We start from the raw sequence: 14,889 nt of genomic DNA on the forward strand, positions 1-14,889 counted from the left end.
GAGTCTGCATTTTTATTTATTTATGTATTTATTTATTTTAAATTGAAGTATAGTTGACTCACAGTGTTGTGCCCATCTCTGCTCTACAACAAAGTGACTTAGTTTTGCACATATATACCTTCATTTTAAAAATATTCTTTTCCATTATGGTTTATCCCAGGAGATTACATATAGTTCCCTATGCTATACAGTAGGACCTTGTTGTTTATCCATTCTAAATGTAATAGTTTGCAACTACCAATCCCAGATTCGCAGTCCATCCCCTTCCCTCCCCCAAGAATCTGCATTTTTGACAGGTATCCCTGGGTGAATGGGATGTGAAGGCCTGCAAAATACTAACATGGAGTAACTTCTCTACCTGCTGGTTTAAAGGGGTCCTCTCTGAATAGAACTGGGACAAACCTACCACTTCTGTCAGTTCCTATCAATGCTCCTGTCTTCTAAGAGTATAATAAGAGAGAGTCATTACTACAGCCAAACACACCTAGCAAAACTCAGCTAAGCTTGAAGGCAATAAAAACCTCCAAGAGACACCCTGATTTTGACAGGAAGTGTCATTCTACTTCTGCAAGTTACCAATGGAGTCAGGTGCACCAGTGCTAAGATCTTGATAAATGCGTGGTGGACGATGAAAGGGAAACACCTTGTGAATGCCTGAATGCACAGAGTGAAGCACATGTTCTATGGAGAACCCTGCCCGTTCATTCTAGGTGTGGAATCCAAGCTCGGCTCCAGAGTACCATGTTCTTTAACCACAACGAGGTACAGCTCCTTAACGCATCTCACTCTGTTGAATTCTATCTTCTTGCCTCCATTTCATTGTCTGTCTTCGAGCATCTATGTCTACCTCTCTTTTCTACACACACAACCAGAAACTCACAAACAAGTGTTTTTATGTATCCTTTTGGTTTAGAATTAAGGAATTAGATACTCCTCCATAAAAAAAATTTGTAAGCCTTTTTTAATACTGCAAACATAATCTGTACATAAAGAAATTATCTAAGGAAAACTGCTGACTAGTTTTCAGTTCAGCAAGATAGCAATTTTATTCATAGGTAGATGTAAAAAAAAAAAAAATTAGGGAAGGATCACGAATAAAATATCACTTATCTGCCTAAGAGAGGGCCTTGACAGAAGTCAGGAGTTACATAATTGCTTTGAATCCGAGCCAGTTCTTCCTGTTTTGAAAGGATACTCCCTTTTCTTTTGAAAATGTTAACCATTTGCCCCCATTTTATCTGCTGAAAAGCTTTCATAATCCATCTTAGTCCAATGGCATGTTATAGTCTGCCACTAACTTCTTTATTAAAGCTATAAAATATTAATAACAATTGCCAGAATTTTGCCTTCAATTAAACTCCCTGTGTCACATCTGCCCTGGAGCCTACCTTGCCTTCAACCCACTTCCAACTAATGCTTGTCCTGACTGACAGGTGCAGGACCAGGATGGGGGACAGGAGAGCCCCAGGCTTGTTTTCTAAAGCTGGTCTGAGTTTCAGCTGTGTGATCTTTCATACGTCACTTAATTGCTCTGGTCTTGAGTCTCCTCGTCTAAAAAATGAGGATAAAGACATCCACCTCAAAGGGCTGTTGTAAGGTTTAAGAAAAGGCTCATTACGCAGAATGCCACACTTACGCTCTGGGCCTGGCAAGTAGTATGTGCCCTGTGAATGTCAAGGTCTCTGCCTTCCTTCTCAAGCTAAAGGGCAAGGATCGAACTAAGTGACTCCTGAGACTGCATCTAGCGTTAGCAATCAGGGCTTCTGCGAGAGCTGCTGAGTATACGGTGTGGGGAAAACAAAAGGAAAAAGTACTGGATTACTAGGATTCAAAGACCTCCGTGAACACATTTCAGAGTGTTGAAAATACAGTGAAAACACAAAAAGACCAAGAAGTCAGGAAGTCGTCACCTTGACCATTTGGCCCAGAGAACAGGAAAACTAAAAGATTCAGTTTCATCAACTGAAAGTAGAATCAGCCAGGAAGGTTAGGAAAACAATGTTTGGCTGGCCTGACGTTGATCTTTAACGATGATGCAAAGTAGGTACAGCTTAACCATTCAGAGAAAAAAAATTTTTTTAAGTTTTAATTTTATCTATATATCTTTTATGATGGATCATCAGGGCAAGAAAATCAAATGTCACCCCAGTGTGGGCACCGACAACCTCTGAGCTCTTTTGCCTACCCTGCACTTACAGTTGGAGGAGCCATAAACATACATGGAATGGCCAAACTGTGTGGAGCCCTGGGTCTTGTAGGATCTTGCTAACATGCATTCAGACTACAGGTGGGCATCCCAGAGTTGGTGGAGGGGACATTGGAGTCTGCTGTCTGTGTGTCTACACCTACGTAACTTCCACCCCTGTAACTCAGCCCAAACGCAACAAATCAGGGTGGTCGCAGAAGGTTGGGAAGTCTAATTTCCCCATACAAGGGCAAAATAGCCGACCCTTGTTTTGAAATGAACAAGATCAGCCTTACTCACCAGGTCATCAGGCTTGTTTACCGTGTTATGGCCACGGACTTTCATGGCCATTTGGCTGAGAAGGACACTACAGTGGCTCCCTAGATCCAGAGCAGGGGAGCTCAAGAATCCTTCAGTCATTCACCACGTGTGGAAAAAGAGAAAACACCGCTCTGGATAATCAGGCTCCTTCTGTCATTTTTTTACATAAGCATCACGTGGAGTGTATCAGGCAGAGCAAAAAATGTGACTTGAAGATAAAGAGGCTAAAATGGATGGTTGGGTCAATCTTATAAGGTACCCTCTGAAGGGTAGGATAGATCATGCCGGGTCAGTGCCATGTCTGTGACAGAGTGAGGGACAAGCCTTCTGCCACATAGTACTCTTAAGAATTTGAAAAATGCCACAAGTATTGTACTTGACTTTTGGATGGATTATAATAATAGCTGGGACTTCCCTGGTGGCACAGTGGTTAAGAATCCGCCTGCCAATGCAGGGGACACGGGTTCGATTCCTGGTCTGGGAAGATCCCACATGCTGCGGAGCAGCTAGGCCTGCGAGCCACAACTACTGAGCCCACGTACTAAAACTACTGAAGCCCACGTGCCTAGAGCCCGTGCCCTAGCAACAAGAGAAGCCACCGCAATGAGAAGCCCACGCACTGCAACAAAGACCCAACACAGCCAAAAATAAAGAAATAAATAATTTAAAATACATATATACATAATAGCTACCATTTATTGAATTTTTACCATGGGCCAAGCACTATGTTAAATGCTTTACATGTGTTATCTTATTTGATCTCCACAGCAATACTAAAAAGTAGATATACTGTCTTCCCTGTGTTTATATTTGTTTCTGGTTGGATTACCATTCCCCACTCCTGACATTCTCTACCTTACTGTTGCTAATTCCCAAGAAGGAGGATATATTAGAACTTACTGCCCACCTCCCCTGAAGGACCATCAGAACTTACTGCCCACCTCCCCTGAAGGACCATCAGGACCAGTCTCATCTTGCCCTTATATATATGTCTTTGTTTACCTTATTCACCACAAGAAGTTCAAGCCCCTGAGAGAGAGTGTTACCTGGACCTAACAGCTCTGTTAAATTATAATCTGTCTCAAGCCCACACCCCTCCCCAACCTCCTAAACCCTTTTTGCTGGCCCAGACTTGCGGTCGGTTCACAAAATCTACATCATCTTCTCTCCTCCGTCTTGCTCTAGTTGCTGTCTGATTTACCCAGAATACCATACCACTTCATCAGTTACTGGCTTCCAGGTCACCTCCTCCCAGATCTTCTTTGACCTCCATATCTCCCTGTTCCCTTATCCTGCTTTACATTATATAAACATATACCTATTATTTTTTGTCTTCCCTCTGGAATGTAAACTTTGTGAGGGCAGGGACCTTTGTTCACTAGTAGATCCCTAATACCCAGAAAGTACCTGGCATATTATCTTTGCTCAGTACCTATTTCTTGAACAAATGAATCCATGAATGAGAAAACTGAGACATAGAACGGACTGCTCACGTTGCTGTTAAGCAGACAGCCCAGATCTGTGTGACTGCAAAGCCCTGGCCCATAAGCACCATGTTGCTCGGCTCCTTGATGGATTACGTGAATGCAGCAGGAGCAAGAATATTCTGGCTGACTGGGAGTAATCAGTGTTGGGGTGTTGGTATAAGGGACTTACCAATTGGGCAAGATCCTACAGGGCCAAAGTTTACTGTTCTTTATTTGATTACATTATATGATTATGTGATTTAAAAGAAAAATATATATTTGGTTATTCAGATGACCAGATATATTTTTTGTATATATTTGGTCTTCATCCACAGTTCCTGACTCACAGCTCCTAAAACCCTTGGAATTTCCTAAGTGATGAGAGCAATAAAGGTGCCTGTTAAGTTAATGAGGTGACTTTCGGAAAGGACCCAAGAATGGGGACTGGTTGCCACTGGAGCCAACTGTGTCATTAAAGGGTTGGAACTTCGGTCCCACCCCCAGCCTCTACCTCTGGGGAGGGGAGAGGGCCTGGAGGTTGAATCAGTCACCAATGGCCAGTAGTTTAATCAATCATGACTATGTAATGAAGCCACCATAAAAACCCAAGAGGACGGTGTTGGGAGAGCTTCCAGGTTGGTGAGCATGTGGAGACTTAGGGAGAACGGCACACTCTGAGAGGGCATGGAAACTCCACCCCCTTGCCCCATACCTTACCCTATGTATCTCTTTTTCTGGCTGTTGGTTTGTATTTTTTAATATCCTTGGTAATAAATCAGTAAGCTAGTGAGTAAATGGGCCTTCCTGAGTTCTGTGAGCCATTCTAGCGTATTAATTGATCTCAAGGAGTGGGTCGTGGGAACCTCTGACTTATAGCCAGAAGTAGAGGTGGCAGCCAGGGCTTGTGACAGGCATCTGAAGGGGGAGGGCAGTCTTTGGGACTGAGCCATTAACCTGTGGAATCTGATTCTATATCCAGGTAGGTAGTGTCAGAATTGAGTTAAATTGTAGGACAACCAGCTGGTGTCCAGAGCATTGTTTGTTGTGAGGCAGCCTACACGTGCGCACGCGTACGCACATTAGAATTGGGTCCAGTTGTTATCAAATGAAATGCAAGTAACTGATATTCGAGGAGCCAGCAATAAATTCAGCGTCTTTACAACATAAGCCATTAGCCTAGATAAAAACAATTTATAACTTTACTTACCTTTTTGATATGATTTAAAAGAAGATGAAAGCTATGTCTGGGTAAGGAGAAGTAGGGAAGGGGCTAGGTGGACTGTGACATGTTCAAGCAGTGAAGCAACTGAGGCCTATATAGCAACATGGAAGGAAGAGTGGTATACTTAGAAAAGTAGACCTCAAGATGCTATACACAAAGTGATGACAACTCTGAAGACTGTGTGTTAGCAATAGAATTGTAAGAGACCTTGAAGTTCATAAATAGTTGGTGATTCCGGTGTTTAGGGCTTTATTTGGTTATTTCATGTTGGTCTTGATATTTAAATGTTCCTGTTTAACTGTTACTACTCAAATGATTAAATACACAAAAAAAGAAGAAATACAGTGTACCGTAATGTGAGCCAAGCGAACACGTCATCCCATCTGCTCTGCGTCCTGTTCCTTCCTGCTGTCCACCTCCACTGAGCGCTGACATTCAGTGCTGCCTTTCCTCAGGCTGCACCCCCAGCCTTCCAGTCCTCTGACGATATCCTCTACATGTTATAGACCGCCTGCCCTCCAACTGCATTTTCTTCCTCACTCTCTTTATTACTCACAGATGCTTCTCTATCCAGTTTTCTACGGCTTTTATCCCACGGCTCTTGCCCTTCTCCTCTCTTGGATGAGGACTTTTGAGTATCCTTTCCCTACGCCAAAACACTCACCCTGGGTGCTTTTTGCTGCTTGGTCCTCATCCTTATTTCACTCTGCCTCTTCCTGTGCTCACCGTGCAGCGCTCTGAGCCCTGCTTGAGGAAATCCTGTGACTGTTCTGACGTGACCTGTTCCTTCTCTAACTCTGCATCTGCTGCTCTCAAAGCCTTTGTTTTTTTCCATACCAGTCAGGTTCTTGGTAACGAACCATAAAAATCCACTCTGGCTGACTGAAACAGAAAAAGAATTTAGGGAAAGATTATTGAGAGCTCTCGGAGTTACTGGGAAAGCTAATGAAATAGGATTAGTAAACGTGGAGTGACAAGGTGGGAGCTGAACAGCTAGAACCACAGCCCAAATTCCATGGCCTCAGAGCTGCTTTGGGGGAACACCGCTGCCACCACTGCTGGATAGTGAACAGTGTAGCTGGCCCCGCTGGTACTGGATGCCAGACTCTGCCAGTGGCACCTTTGCCACCAGAACAGATTCTCTGGCCTTGCTTCTCTGCACCACCAGCTCCTGATCAGACCTAGGCAGAAACATCTGGCCAAGTCACGGCCCATCCACTAGCTGCAGAGGGAACACAGAAAGGAGTATCTCACTTGTGAGATGGGCTCTGCCTGCTGTCACAACTCATACAGTGGGAAATCACTCAGTTTCCACACAGGAACAAAAACAAAACAAAACAAAAGACCACATAGCCCATCCCCAACTCAGGACAGTTGTTTTATTAAACTTTCTACAACTTCCCTAAGTCCTTGAAGCTGTTTCTTCTGACTTCTCACTCAGCAAGAACTCTGGAACACAGTTCAATGCAAAATTAAAACCTTAGGGGTCACAGATTTATATACAAAAATGTTCATAACAGCATGATTTAGAATAGCAATAAAAGGAGTCAGCCCGAATTTCCAACAATAAAGGAATAGTTAGATGAATTATGAGATATACATAGGATTAAATATATGCAGTCATTAAAAATCATGAATTTAAAAAATTTTCCACAACACACAAAAATATAACAGCACTTCAAAAAAACACTTTACAATATTTATATATAAGCTCTCAGATTATATATGTACATACGTGAACATATAGTGAAATATAAATGTGTATATGAAGATAATACACCAAAATGTTAACAGATTGATGAAATTAGAAGGGTTATTATCTTCTTTTTGCTTTTCCGCACTTTTCACATTGAGCTGGAAAGTTATAAATATTGAAAGAAAAATCTGTTGAGGGCAAACTTCCTGTGCCACCGTTTTTATCCTTTGTCATGTTCTCAGAAGGTACATTTTTTCCCAAACCAATCTCAAATACTCTGAACTCTTACTCTTTTCTCCTGGTGTTGAAAGAACTCACTTTTTCTATATCATCAGTTCCTCCCTCACCACCAGTTCGTTCCCGCAGTCTTTATGTTCACGTATAGATCATTCGTTCCATTCTGTAAGCCTTTCCCAGCCCTGCTTAGCTCAACCAGCTCCTGTCTGAACTTTCCCTCCCTCATGCTCATCTTCCCCTCCCCGTATTTTAGCTCAGTGATTCACAGAAGTAGGCATCTCTGGGATTTCCATTACCCTTTTCTTACCCAAATCTGAAGATTTTGTCTCTGTCAGCTAAGGCAAGTGACTTTGTGGTTTTCTTATTTTCTAAAATAAGAAGGATGCATTTTTAGGCTTCCCTGGTGGCGCAGTGGTCAAGAATCCGCCTGCCAAAGCAGGGGACATGGGTTCGAGCCCTGGTCCAGGAAGATCCCACATGCTGCAGAGCAGCTAAGCCCATGCGCCACAACTACTGAGCCTGAGCTCTAGAGCCCACAAGCCACAACCACTGAGCCCGTGTGCCACAGTGACTGAAGCCCGCACGCCTAGAGCCTGTGCTCTGCAACAACAGAAGCTACCACAATGAGAAGCCCGCGCACTGCAACGAAGCATAGCCCCTGCTCGCCACAACTAGAGAAAGCCCACATGCAGCAACGAAGACCCAACACAGCCTAAATAAATAAATAAATAAAAATTTTAAAAAGAAGAGGGAGGACCTTCAAAATAGCAGAGGAATAAGATGAGGAGATCACCTTCCTCCCCGTAAATACATCAAAAATACACCTAAATGTGGAACAAATCCTACAGAACACCTAGTGAATGCTGGCAGAAGACCTCAGACTTCCCAAAAGGCAAGAAAATCCCCATGTACCTGGGTAGGGCAAAAGAAGAAAGAAAAAATAGAGACAAAAGAATAGGGATGGGACCTGCACCTCTGGGAGGGAGCTATGAAGGTGGAAAAGTTTCCACACACTAGGAAGCCCCTTCACTGGTGGAGACGGGGAGTGGGTGGGTGGGGGAAGCTTCGGAGCCACGGAGGAGAGCGCATCAACAGGGGTGTGGAGGGCAAAGTGGAGAGATTTCCGCACAGAGGATCGGTGCAGATCAGCACTCACCAGCCCGAGAGGCTTGTCTCCTCACCCACTGGGATGGGTGAGTGCGGGGAGCTGAGGCTTGGGCTTCGGAGGTCGGATCCCAGGGAGAGGACTGGGGTTGGCTGCGTGAACACAGCCTGAAGGGGGCTAGTACGCCACAGCTAGCCGGGAGGGAGTCCGGGAAAAAGTCTGGACCTGCCTAAGAGGCAAGAGACCATTGTTTCAGGGTGCGAGAGGAGAGGGGATTCAGAGCACCGCCTAAACAAGCTCCAAAGATGGGCATGAGCCGTGGCTCTCAGCACGGACACCAGAGATGGACATGAGATGCTAAGGCTGCTGCTGCAGCCACCAAGAATCCTGAGTGCAAGCACAGGTCACTATCCACAACCCCCGGCCCCCCACCCCCGCCAGGAGCCTGTGCAGCCTGCCACTGCCAGGGTCCCGTGATTCAGGGACAACTTCCCCGGGAGGACACACGGCACGCCTCAGGCTGTTCAATGTCATGCTGACCTCTGCCGCCGCAGGCTTGCCCCGCATTCCAATTATAACTACCACACTCCTCCCTCTCCTTGGTGTGAGTGAGCCAGAGCCCCCTAATCAGCCGCTCCTTTAACCCCGTCCTGTTGGGAGGGGAGCAGATGCCATCAGGCAACCTACATGCAGAGGTGGAGCCAAAGCCAAAGCTGAACCCCAGAAGCTGTGCGAACAAAGAAGAGAAAGGGGAATCTGTCCGTGCAGCCTCAGGAGCAGTGGATTAAATCCCCACAATCAACTTGAGGTACCCTGCATCTGTGGAATACCTGAATAGACAATGAAGCAACCCAAAATTGAGGCGGTGGACTTTGGGAGCAACTGTAGACTTGGAGTTTGTTGTCTGCGACTGACTTGTTTCTGACTTTTATGTTTATCTTAGTGTAGTTTTTAGTGCTTGTTATCATTGGTCGATTTGTTTATGGGTTTGGTTTCTCTCTTCTTTTTTTTAAAATGTTTTTTACCTTTTTTATTTTAATAATTTTTTTATCTTTTTATTTTAATTATTTTATTAGAACATTTTTTTTTCTTTCTTTTCTTCTCCCTTTTCTTCTGAGCCGTGTGGCTGAGAGGGTCTTGGTGCTCCAGCCTGTTGTCAGGCCTGAGCCTCTGAGGTGGGAGAGCTGAGTTCAGGACGTTGGACCACCAGAGACTTCCCAGCCCCATGTAATATCAATCGGTGAGAGCTCTCCTAGAGATCTCTGTCTCAATGCTCAGACCCAGCCGCACTCAACGACCAGCAAGCTCCAGTGCTGGACACCCCATGCCAAACAACTAGCAAGACAGTAACACAGCCCCACCCATTAGCAAAGAGGCTGCCTAAAATCATACTAAGTTCGCAGACAGCCAAAACACATCACCGGACACAGCCCTGCCCACCAGAAAGACAAGATCTAGCCCCACCCAACAGAACACAGACACCAGTCCCCTCCACTCAGAAGCCTACACAAGCCACTGAACCAACCTTATCCACTTGGGGCAGACACCAAAAACAATGGTAACTACAGACCTGCAGCCTGCGAAAAGCAGACCCCAAACACAGTAAGTTAGGCAAAATGGGAAGACAGAGAAGTATGTAGAAGATGAAGGAGGAAGGTAAAAACCCACCAGACCAAACAAATGGAGAGGAAATAGACAGTCTACCTGAAAAAGAATTCAGAGTAATGATAGAAAAGATATCCAAAATCTTGGAAACAGAATGGAGAAAATACAAGAAACGTTTAACAAGGACCTAGAAGAACTAAAGAGTAAACAAACAATGATGAGCAACACAATAAATGAAATTTAAAAATTCTCTAGAAGGAATCAATAGCAGAATAACTGAAGCAGAAGAACGGATAAGTGACTGGAAGACAGAATGGTGGAATTCACTGCTGCAGAACAGAATAAAGAAAAAAGAATGAAAAGAAATGAAGACAGCTTAGGAGACCTCTGGGACAACATTAAATACAACAACATTCGCATTATAGGGGTCCCAGAAGGAGAAGAGAGAGAGAAAGGACCCGAGAAAATATTTGAAGAGATTATAGTCGAAAACTTCCCTAACATAGGAAAGGAAATAGCCACCCAAGTCCAGGAAGCACAGAGAGTACCATACAGGATACACCCAAGGAGAAACACACCGAGACACACAGTAATCAAATTGGCAAAAATTAAATACAAAGAAAAATTATTGAAACAGCAAGAGAAAAGTAACAAATAACATACAAGGGAACTCCCATAAGGTTAACAGCTGATTTCTCAGCAGAAACTCTACAGGCCAGAAGGGAGTGGCATGACATATTTAAAGTGATGAAAGAGAAGAACCTACAACCAAGATTACTCTACCCAGCAAGGATCTCACTCAGATTTGATGGAGAAATCAAAAGCTTTACAGACAAGCAAAAGCTAAGAGAATTCAGCACCACCAAAACAGCTCTACAACAAAGGCTGAAGGAACCTCTCTAAGTGGCAAACATAAGAGAAGAAAAGGACCTACAAAAACAAACCCAAAACAATTAAGAAAATGGTCATAGGAACATACATATTGATAATTATCTTAAACGTGAATGGATTAAATGCTCCAACCAAAAGACACAGGCTCACTGAAAGGATACAAAAACAAGACCCATATATATGCTGTCTACAAGAGACCTACTTCAGACCTAGGGACACATACAGACTGAAAGTGAGGGGATGGAAAAGGATACTCCATGCAAATGGAAATCAAAGAAAGCTGGAGTAGCAATACTCATATGAGATAAAATAGACTAAAATAAAGAATGTTACAAGAGACATGGACACTACATAATGATCAAGGGATCAATCAAAGAAGAAGATATAACAATTGTAATTATTTATGCACCCAACATAGGAGCACCTCAGTACATAAGGCAAATGCTAACAGCCATAAAAGGGGAAATCGACAGTAACACAATAATAGTGGGGGACTTTAACACCCCACTTTCACCAATGGACAGATCATCCAAAATGAAAATAAATAAGGAACACAAGCTTTAAATGACACATTAAACAAGATGGACTTAATTGATATTTATAGGACACTCCATCCAAAAACAACCTAATACACTTTCTTCTCAAGTGCTCATGAAACATTCTCCAGGATAGATCACAATCAAGCCTTGGTAAATTTAAGAAAATTTAAATCATATCAAGTATCTTTTCCGACTACAATGCTATGAGACTAGATATCAATTACAGGAAAAAAAAACTATAAAAAATACAAACACATGGAGGCTAAACAATACACTACTAAATAACCAAGAGATCACTGAAGAAATCAAAGAGGAAATTAAAAAATACCTAGAAACAAATGACAATGAAAACACAATGACCCAAAACCTATGGGATGCAGCAAAAGCAGTTTTAAGAGGCAAGTTTATAGGAGTAGAGTCCTACCTCAAGAAACAAGAAAAATCTCAAACAACCTAACCTTACACCTGAAGAAGTTAGAGAAAGAAGAACAAAATAACGCCAAAGTTAGCAGAAGGAAAGAAAGCATAAAGATCAGATCAGAAATAAAAGAAAAAGAAATGAAGGAAACAATAGCAAAGATCAATAAAACTAAAAGCTGGTTCTTTGAGAAGATAAACAAAATTGATAAACCACTAGCCAGACTCGTCAAGAAAAAAGGGAGAAGACTCAAATCAACAGAATTAGAAATGAAAAAGGAGAAATAACAACTGACACTGCAGAAATACAACGTATCATGAGGGAGTACTACAAGCCACTATATGCCAATAAAATGGACAACCTGGAAGAAATGGACAAATCCTTAGAAAAGCACAACTTTCAAAGCCTGAACCAGGGAGAAATAGAAAATATAAAGAGACCAATCACAAGCACTGAAATTGAAACTGATTAAAAATCTTCCAACAAACAAAAGCCCAGGACCAGATGGCTTCACAGGTGAATTCTGTGAAACATTTAGAGAAGAGCTAACACCTATCTTTCTCAAACGCTTCACAAATGTAGCAGAGGGAGGAATACTCCCAAACTCATTCTATGAGACCACCATCTCCCTGATACCAAAACCAAAGATGTCACAAAGAAAGAAAACTACAGGCCAATATCACTGATGAACATAGATGCAAAAATCCTCAACAAAATACTAGCAAACAGAATCCAACAGCACATTAAAAGGATCATACACCATGATCAAGTGGGGTTTATCCCAGGAATGCAAGGATTCTTCAATATACGCAAATCAATCAATGTGATACACCATATTAACAAATTGAAGGATAAAAACCATATAATCATCTCAATAGATGCAGAAAAAGCTTTTGATAAAATTCAACACCCATTTATGATAAAAACTCTCCAGAAAGTAGGCATAGAGGGAACTTACCCCAACATAATAAAGGCTATATATGACAAACCCACAGCCAATATCGTTCTCAATGGTGAAAAACTGAAACCATTTCATCTAAGATCAGGAACAAGACACGGTTGCCCACTCTCACAGCTGTTATCCAACATAGTTTTGGAAGTTTTAGCCACAGCAGTCAGAGAAGTAAAAGGAATCCAAATTGGAAAAGAAGAAGTAAAACTGTCACTATTTGCAGATGACATGATACTATACATAGAGAATCCTAAAGATGCTACCAGAAAACTACTAGAGCTAATCAATGAATTTGGTAAAGTACCAGGATACAAAATTAATGCACAGAAATCTCTTGCATTCCTATACACTATTGATGAAGAATCTGAAAGAGAAATTAAGGAAACACTCTCACTTACCATTGCAACAAAAAGAATAATATACCTAGGAATAAACCTACCTAAGGAGACAAAAGACCTGTATGCAGAAAATTATAAGACACTGATGAAAGATATTAAAGATGATACAAACAGATGGAGAGATATACCATGTTCTTGGATTGGAAGAATTAACATTGTGAAAATGACTATACTACCCAAAGTAATCTACAGATTCAATGCAATCCCTATCAAACTACCAATGGCATTTTTCACAGAACTAGAACAAAAAAATTCACGATTTGTATGGAAACACAAAAGACCTCAAATAGCCAAAGCAATCTTGAGAAAGAAAAATGGGGCTGGAGGAATCAGGGTTCCTGACTTCAGATTGTACTACAGTAATCAAGACGGTATGGTACTGGTACAAAAACAGAAATATAGATTAATGGAACAGGATAGAAAGCCCAGAGGTAAACGCACGCACATATGGTCACCTTATTTTTGATAAAGGAGGGAAGAATATACACTGGAGACAAGACAGCCTCTTCAATAAGTGGTGCTGGGAAAACTGGACAGCTACATGTAAAATAATGAAATTAGAACACTCCCTAACACCATACACAAAAATAAACTCAAAATGGATTAAAGACCTAAATGTAAGGCCAGACAGTATAAAACTCTTAGAGGAAAACATAGGAAGAACACTCTTTGTCATAAGTCACAGCAAGATCCTTTTTGACTCATAGAGAAATGGAAATAAAAACAAAAATAAACAAATAGGACCCAATGAAACTTAAAAGCTTTTGCACAGCAAAAGAAAACATAAACAAGACAAAAAGACGACCCTCAGAATGGGGGAAAATATTTGCAAACGAAGCAACTGACAAAGGATTAATCTCCAAAATATACAAGCAGCTCATGCAGCGCAATATCATAAAAACAAACAACCCAATCCAAAAATGGGCAGAAGATGTAAATAGACATTTTTTCAAAGCAGATATACAGATTGCCAACAAACACATGGAGGGATGCTCAACATCACTAATCATTAGAGAAATGCAAATCAAAACTGCAATGAGGTATCACCTCACACTGGTCAGAATGGCCATCATCAAAAAATCTACAAGCAATAAATGCTGGAGAGGGTGTGGAGAAAAGGGAAGCCTCTTGCACTGCTGGTGGGAATGTGAACTGGTACAGCCACTATGGAGAACAGTATGGAGGTTCCTTAAAAAACTACAAATAGAGCTACCATATGACCCAGCAATCCCACTACTGGGCATATACCCTGAGAAAAGCATAATTCAAAAGAGTCATGTACCACAATGTTCATTGCAGCACTATTTACAATAGCCAGGACATGGAAGCAACCTAGGTGTCCATCGACAGATGAATGGATAAAGAAGATGTGGCACATATATACAATGGAATATTACTCAGCCATAAAGGGAAAGGAAATTGAGTTATTTGTAGTGAGGTGGATGGACCTAGAGTCTGTCATACAGAGTGAAGTCAGAAAGAGAAAAACAAATACTGTATGCTAACACATGTATGGAATCTTAAAAAAAAAGGTTCTGATGAACCTAGGGGCAGGACAGGAATAAAGATGCAGACATAGAGAATGGACTTGAGGACACGGTATGGGGGAAGGGTAAGCTGGGATGTTAGTGAGCGAGTAGCATTGACATATATACACTACCAAATGTAAGGTAGATAGCTAGTGGGAAGCAGCTACAGAGCACAGGGAGATCAGCTCGGTGCTTTGTGACCACCTAGAGGGGTGGGCTAGGGAGGGTGGGAGGGAGATGCAAAAGGGATGGGATATGGGGATATATGTATACGTATAGCTGTTTCACTTTGTTATACAGCGGAAACTAACACAACGTTGTAAAG

General features: G+C 42.1%; 1 protein-coding gene across 3 annotated transcripts in view; it reads left to right on the forward strand.

Moving 5' to 3' along the window:
• The window catches only part of ALG14 (ALG14 UDP-N-acetylglucosaminyltransferase subunit), a 106,679-nt gene that overhangs the window by 82,539 nt on the left and 9,251 nt on the right, over window positions 1-14,889 (forward strand). The window lies entirely within an intron of this gene.

The sequence above is a fragment of the Delphinapterus leucas genome, chromosome 1, assembly GCF_059928025.1.
Source record: "Delphinapterus leucas isolate spDelLeu-1000000601 "Yukka" chromosome 1, BTC_Dleu_Yukka2, whole genome shotgun sequence".
In the NCBI taxonomy this organism is placed as follows: domain Eukaryota; kingdom Metazoa; phylum Chordata; class Mammalia; order Artiodactyla; family Monodontidae; genus Delphinapterus; species Delphinapterus leucas.